This window comes from Eucalyptus grandis, chromosome 3 (genome assembly GCF_016545825.1).
Source record: "Eucalyptus grandis isolate ANBG69807.140 chromosome 3, ASM1654582v1, whole genome shotgun sequence".
Classification (NCBI taxonomy): domain Eukaryota; kingdom Viridiplantae; phylum Streptophyta; class Magnoliopsida; order Myrtales; family Myrtaceae; genus Eucalyptus; species Eucalyptus grandis.
In genome coordinates this window covers 58,509,003-58,517,209 of record NC_052614.1, presented here as the reverse complement: position 1 = coordinate 58,517,209, position 8,207 = coordinate 58,509,003, and positions in this window count along the sequence as shown.

Below are 8,207 nucleotides of genomic sequence, written 5' to 3'. Positions count from 1 at the left end.
TCTAAATTTTGATCTAATGTGTAACGTGATCTTTGAATTTTTAATTTATTCATCGTGGTTCATAAACTTTTAATTTTTTTTTTTTTGGTAAAGGTAAAGAATAATATAGCTTTGGACAAAATACAAAAGACAACGACAAAGGCTTACACTCTAAGGAACACCGAAGAGTGGAAGGAAGCCGTGACAAAAAGCCAAAAGCAAGCAGACCAAAGGAGAAAACCACAGATACAACACAAAAACAACTACAACCACCAGACCTCCCAGTCAAACATTCGAAAAACGAAGAAACGGAGAGATGATGAAGCTTGTAGCGAACGAGAGAAGAAGCGAGGAGACTAACGCCCGAGACGATCGGAAAGATGGAGGGATCAAGATCCCAGCTTCTTTGGAGACGCCTATTTCTCGGAGTGTTCGAAACACTTGTGAACGTGAGTCACTTTATCTTTGACTATCTTCATAAGGTGGTTCTTCAAAGGGGACAAACAAAGGTTTCCCCTCGGAAAATAATATCATTCATTTTCTTCCAAATCAAATAACAAAGGCCACCGAAAGAGAACCGCACAATCCGATGGTAGAAATCCCACCGGAGAGCAACTTGATCGCCCAAGCAAGGTTGTCCATCTATGGCCTCGATTTCCAAGGTAAATTGCATCTCGTCGCCCAAAAATAAGCAAGCGTGGCCGAGATACGATAGTTGAAGAACAAGTGATCGATAGAGTCCAAAGTAACATTACAGTATGCGCAAGTACCCGAGATGATTATGCCAGAATGGATTAAGACTTCCTGGGTGGGTAATCTGTTCTTGGTAATCAACCACAAGTTAAATTGATTTCTAGGGACAATATTAGAGTTCCAAATAAAGGAGTCCCAAGAAACTCTTTTCCTTCTTTGTTCTAATGAAATCCCATGCAGAGGCAATAGAAAGGATCCGGATGGGTGATGATTCCGTGAAACAATCCGTGCATCACTCGATCCGACAGAAACCGCAGCTCTCAAGTGAACTCTTAAATGAATGACCGAGGGGGGAGAATAAATTTGCAACAACAGCATGCTTAGGGAGACCTGACAATTCAATGATGGATCTCGGAAATAAAAGATCAAAGGGGCCATCAGCGAGCCATTGATCATGCCATAAAGAAACCGAAAATCCATTACCAATCTTTCAAGCGAAGCAAGACCTAAACTCGTTCTTAATTGCAATATTTTTCCAGCCCCAAGAACACGTAGAAGGTGTTGAGGCGATCCAGAAATTGTCCTTTTAAGAAATTAGAATGGATCCATCGATACCACAACGATTCTTTGTCGGTGAAAGGATCCATATGTACTTAGCATGGCCGCTCTATTGCAATCTTTCAAATTCCTTATGCCGAGCCCACCTTCATTTTTTGGGAGGCATATGTCATCCCACGCAACCTTAGCCCCACATTTACCAAGTGCAGATCATTTCCATAAGAATTGTCTCAAGATTGTTTCAATACTAATTAGAACCGACACCGATAAGGTAAACACACTCGACCAATATGATTGAATGGAATGGAGGATTGACCTGATGAGCTGTAGTCTTCCAGCATATGATAGAAATCTGTGAGTCCAAGATCGAGCCTAGCAAAGATCCAATCAATTAGAGCAATACGGTGAGCTTTCCGAAGTCTAGAAGAGATGATGGGAACCCCGAGGTATCGCACAGGCAAGGTATCTTCTTGGAATCCAAAGGCCATTTGAATATAATTGCGAAGAGAAAGAGATCCTCCCGACATAAAGATTTCGCTCTTGTTTCTATTCGGGATTAAGCCACTCCATGAAAAGAATATATCAAGGCCCTTTTTCATTAAGGTGATAGACGCCCAGTCAGCCCGGCAAAAAAGGAAAACGTCATCCGCGAAAAAAAGATGAGTCAGCCGAGTTGCCTTGCACCTCCAATAGGGTTTGAATTCCTTAAGAGAAGTATGGGAGATTAGAATTCAGAGAATACCTCCATCACAAGCGTGAACAAATAATGGGACATAGGATCTCCTTATCATAGTCCTCTCCCTCCGACAAAGAAACCATGAAGCTCTCCATTGATTGAAATGGAGTATTTGGGAGTCCGAACAAAAACATCAGGGAAGCCAAATGCCGTGAGTGTTAATTGAAGAAAATCCCAGTCGATAGTATCATAAACCTTTTGGAAATCCACTTTTATCGCACATTTGGGAGGTAAGGTTCCAAATGAAACCTAGCAAATAATTCTTGAGCCAAAAGAATGTTATCTCTAATCCTCCTCCCTTTGACAAAGGCATTTTGAGAGTAGTCAACTAAGTTCCCAAGAACAGCAGCTAAGCGATTGGCTAATATCTTTGTAATAATTTTATAAATGGTGTTGCAACATGCAATAGGCGAAAAAATCCGAGACATCATAAGCATTAGGGACCTTTGGAACTAAGGCAAGGATGGTATTATTCACCTCTTCGAGGTGACACGATGTGAAGAATTCCCGCACTACCCTATTCTGGCGGGCCAACAAAGTATCCCAAAGATCTCTTGAAGAATTCGGCGTGAATCCATTAGGACACGGCGCTTTCCCCTTCGCTAGGAAGACTATTTCTCGAATTTCAGGGATTAGCACTAGTCTAGTTAGGTCACCGGCTTGGTCCACCGACAGGGGATTGCGAATGAACTTTCTTAACTCCTGCAGGGAAGGCTTGGACAATCTAGAGTGAGGAGAAAGCAGATCAACAAAAAACGAAACAAAGACTTGGGGAACCGCCTCAGGGTCATCGATAAAAGCACACAAGGAGTCCTTCACCGTAAGGATTCTGTTTGTAAGTTGTCTTCTCTTGACAGAATGATGAAAAACTTTGTATTTTGGTCCCCTTCCTTGAGCCAACGGATTCTCGATTTTTTCCTATAGAATGATTCTTTATCTCTACGCAAGTTAACAAAGAGCTTGCGGTAAATCTGCTTTGTATTGGCAAGGTCAGAATCATTAGGGTTGAGATGTAGATCAAGGCTGAGCGAGCGAAGAGCTTCCTTTGCTTCCTCTTTCTTCCGAAATGTTTGAATACGTATCTCTATTTAAGAGTTTAAGCCGACTCTTCAGAGTTTTGAGTTTAGAAACAAGCCTAAACATAGCAAAGCCTTGAACCGGAATATCCCATACCTATTGCGCAATGAGGAAGAAGTCAGGGTGCTGAGCCCAGAAATCAAAATACTTGAAAGGCCTCATCCTATTAATTGGATCAATGACTCTGACTACCATTGGGGAGTGGTCGGAGATGCCCGAGTTTAGGAAAGAGGCCTCAGAGAAAGAGAATTCCATATTCCAAGTGGTATTAACCAAAACACAATCTATTTTCCGCATTTTCCTACTTGCACCTGCAGAGGTGGACCAGGTAGACCTAAGGCCAATGTACCTGAGGTCGTCCAACTCAGTTTGAGCTAGGCAGTTCGTAAACTCATCAAAATATGGAATCCAAGTGTCAGAACTACCAAAACGGTCAGATGGATCCTTGATAGCATTAAAATCTCCTGTAACCAACCAGACCGTGTCTTGCATGAGAGCATTTATCCGAATAAGATCTTCCCAGAGTGGGCGACGGCGGATAAACGAGTGTTCACCATATATAATAGAAACACGACACGTCTTTGTAAACGAGATAATCCTCACACGGCCATGCATAGCTTGAGCACTAATCGAAATGGGTTTATAATTTATATAGTCCGGGTTCTAACCAACCCATATTCTTCCACGAGGGGAGTGTTCATAATTTGTAATCCATTTCCAGCCATTCAGCAATTCAGCAAAAAGGAGGATAGGGAATCAAAAGTATCCTCAGGGACTTTGGTCTCAATGAGCCCAATCAAGCACAAATTATGAGAAGTGACAAGCTTCCGCACTTCAACTCGTGTAACGGAATTCATAAGGCCTCTAACGTTCCAGGCAACTATATACATATTTACAGAAGAAGGGGAAGAGGGTTACCTCTTTCTGGAACCCTTATTCCTACCCACCGTCGGAGGAGGATCTGCAATAGGAGGAGGGTCCGGGCATAGTAGCAGCAGCAGCTTGTCTTGCAATGTCATAGCTGGGGTAGTAGAGTGAGGGATTTTCGGTGGGAAGGAGTCTACCGAAAGCAGGTCCTCATCTTCCGTCTCTTCCTAGAAGCTGAGATTGACAATCTCATCTGAATAATGAGGCACTGACGATTGAGGAGCAATTGCTTTCCCTTTAACCAATATAGAGGGGCCACGACCGGCTTTAAAGGGTGCTGCACCCGCACCAGCAGACTTATGAGATATTGATGCAACTCTCACTCTCCTTAAAACAAAGTCTTTTAGCTTCAGTGATTGGCCTCCTTCACCAGGTGGAGCTGAACTGGTGGAGGCAGCCTTTTTTGTGAAAGGCTTTTTCTTCCTTTTGACTTGCTTCCACTCATAATCACCTGGGAGTGGGATGCTAGATGGATCGTCCATCATCCTCAAAACCAGTCTTTCTTCATCAACAACACCTTCAGTAAGCTTGTATGTGAACAGAGGATCAACTGCGCCTGTTTCTATAGTCTTGTGTATTTCGGCCGAGTTCCCCCCTCCCTGAGGGCTTCTAGGAACAGTCCTTATAGTAACCAGAGGGTTGATATGCGTCTCTGTAGTTCGAAGGTTCATGTGCTGGGAGCTCGATTGGCCCTGAGGCCGAGAAGCAGTAGGATCAGACACATTCTGAACACTAGCAAGATTTGAAAGGCTGAGGTATCAATAGCAACAAGTCTAGCCTTAGCCGCATTGCATTTATGACCATATATTCCACACCCTACACAGCCCGTTGGTTTCCATTCATATTCCACATCAACCATACAAGATTGGCCTTCATAAACCAGCTCAACACACTCACAATGAGGTTGGTTGGCTGTGATCTCTACACATACTCTAGCATAGGTAAGCATATGCATCTGTTCTGTTCTTGAGTCAACATACAATGGCTTCCCGACACCACTAACAACTTTGCTTTTTGATTGTGCAGACCAGAATGCAGCAGGGAGATTTATGAGTCTAACCCATATAGGCACAATGAGGTGAGCAGCATCTTTCCTCAATTCCAAGTCCGGTCTCCATTGTTGAAAAACTAAGGGGATCTTGGAGACGATAATGGGCCCTCCTTCCAGCACCTTCATTCGAAATTCCTTGTCTGGGATATGAAAGAAAAACAAGCCCTTTCCATTAGTCATAACTCTCGCCAAGTTGGTACCCCAAGCCTTTTTAAAAGCTGTTTCAGTAACTACAAACGGTATCCTCCTACCTATGTAGTATCCCACTAAACACTCCTACAGTTTTGGATCTGCAGCTAGGATGTTGTCCTCTGTCATTTCAACAACCGGTCGGTTACTAACGCAAGTTAGAGGGAAGTAATCAAGGTCATATCCCTTTGAGGCTACTTTAGCTATAGCCACATTCGCCCAAGAGTGAAGATTTGAGCTCCTTGAGAAGGCTCGCTGGGGGCGTTTAGAGGACGATCTTCCTCTGCTCCTGCCTCTACGTCCATCAAGCGGAGAGAGCAAGCACAAACAATATGTTTCTCCAAAAAACAGGGGCTTGGTTTTCACCACCAATGTTCTCATTCACAATAACATTTGACAGAGAGTGATTGTCACTTCCGGTTCGCAACCCAGCAGGACGAAGAGCAGAACACGACTTGTCAGTTGTAGTCGGGGAGCTTGTGTTCGAGGGCGTGCGCCCCTTCTCGTTCAAACGAATCCCATCAACCGAAGAACAGCCCTGATGTTGGGGACGTGGAGCAAAAGCATTAGGGCCTTCATCTAAACCATGGGCCTTGGCCGAAGCCGAGGCCATCGCAGCAACAGAACAGGCGAACAGCAACAGAATCGGGAAAAAAACCCTAACCGATCTCCTCCATAGCCGGCCTAAAAAGGAAACAACCTCGGGAAAATCTTTCGGAGGGTTTGGAGAGGGGTCCAAGGCGCCTCTCGCTGCCAAATGGCAGCCTCAATAACCTGAGAGCACGATCAAACATGGCGATGGCGACGGCGGTTAGAAACGGAGCCGGTGGCGGCCGAAGAGACTTCACCGCGGTGGCGACGCGGGGCTCGCCGGCACTACTGGGGAGGGGGGCCGTCCGTCACTCTGTTCTGGTCTCGAGAGCTTTTTTCCGAAGTCGCAGATGTTCAACGACTTTGCTTTTCGTTCATAAACTTTTAATTTGTTCAATACGTTATTAAAATTTCGTTACATGTTCGACTTAGTCCTTGAACTATGTAAAAATGTTCAATATAGAGCTTTGGAACATTTTCATACGGTTTTTAGAATTTTGTTACATGTTCAACTTAGTCCTTGAATTATGTAAAAATGTTCAATATAGAGCTTTGGCACATTTTCATTTGTGGTAGTAGGTTACAAGGAGTTATGCGGACTAAACTCCTCCTTTGGCCATTGAAAACGAAGGGGCCTACCAATTGCATCATTGTCCTAACCTCAGTGGCCCTCGTTTTCTTATATTACGTGAATGAGCTCCTTCCGCGAGTGAAAAACGTGAGCTCACTTGCCTTTACCCTAGATAGTTGGAATTGTTGATGGGTTACGACTTTATGAGGATTAACAAAGTCGGCCTATCGGATAAGCCCAAAATATCTAGAATGCCCTTGATAGTGATGTTGCGCAGACCTTATCATAAGGTCCAATCTAACGACCAAATTAATTCATTAGGAGGTGGAATTTGAACAAACATGTCAAAACATGACTAAAGACTAAGAGCAAATAAGAAACTTGTTATGACCTTCCCAGAGGTGAATCATCCAAGAGAAAGCTAATGGATTACTAAGTCTGAAAACTTAACACAAACTTTCTCAAACCCTACCAATCGCAACTTGGTAGTCAAATTAAACAATTTAGATATGCAATTTTATTTAATTATGAGCTACCACTAATCAATTGAGTTGATTAGAAATCTAAGCTAAATATAGGAGAATACTTTACTTCTATGAACCATAAATTTAATAGGTTCAAGGATTTGATTACGCTAGATTAATCTAATGCCATTTTTGTATCAAGGAATCCCGAAATGAAGAGATCTTCAAGAGACATGAAAAATGGAACCCAAAAATTAAGGCTTAGGCTTTGTTTGTTTCGAGAAAGTTGTGACATTTTTACAAAATATTTTTCAATAAGTCATTTTCTAATATAATGACAATATTTTTCGATATTTAGCTAAGGTAAAAAAATTGAACTAGAAAAAATTTTCTAGTGTCTAGTAAGGGAAATCTCATTTGATTTTCCTAAATAGATATTATACCATTCGACCTCTAGTAACTTGCGCATGGATACGCAAAGAACCTAACAAGGGCACTGGGGTTTCAAGTATAGATGCTTGACTTCTGGACACAAGCACAACCATGGTCTTGGGTTCATAAAAAACCGAGCTCGAGAACTCGATGGCTATGCTCGGCTCCCTGGTGCCTCGACTCAAGCTATATAGGTCGATGCCTAGGCCTAGGTCTATTGAGGTCGAGCCCTAGACCCTAACACTGCGGCTTGGCATCGATGGATTGGATTATGATCATAGGGCACCCGAGCGAAGGCACGGGAGTCTTGGGTTGGGCCTCAATAGATTTTGGCTCAAAAGTTGGGGATCAAGGCATGGGTGTTGTGGTCCAAGGCCCGAGCTCGATGGACCCAGGCACGGGCACCAATGACTCGGGCCCAATATCACAAGCATGGCACCGGTGTCTTGGGCTCAACTTCAATGAACCCAAGCGCAAAGTGGTCAATGTCTTGGGCATAGCCTACATGGACTAGGGCCTAGGAGTCGAGGTCTTGGGCTTGATATTATTGGAGAAATCCTCTTGAAGTGTTTTGAAGTTGACAAAACATTTATATCAGTCTAGTCTGAAAGCTTGCAGACTCTGCTATTTAAAGTCTGAAGAACTCCGGACAGCCAGACTCAAGACTATAAGTCTATCTTCATTGACAGTTTCTAATCCGTTGAAGAAATGCCATCCAAAACTGGATGTTTCATTAAGGATGTGACCTTATCGACTGGAGAAGATCTCTTAGCTGGATATGACATAATGGAATCCTTTGTTTGATCATAATTGATTCGAAGATTAAGGATCCGATGATTGGCAAAGTATACTTGGAAGGTTCTACTTATGGAAACCGAGATCCTGATTGTATGGGCGAACAGGATTGATGGGCTATCGACATGTTCCTTTAATAGCTCG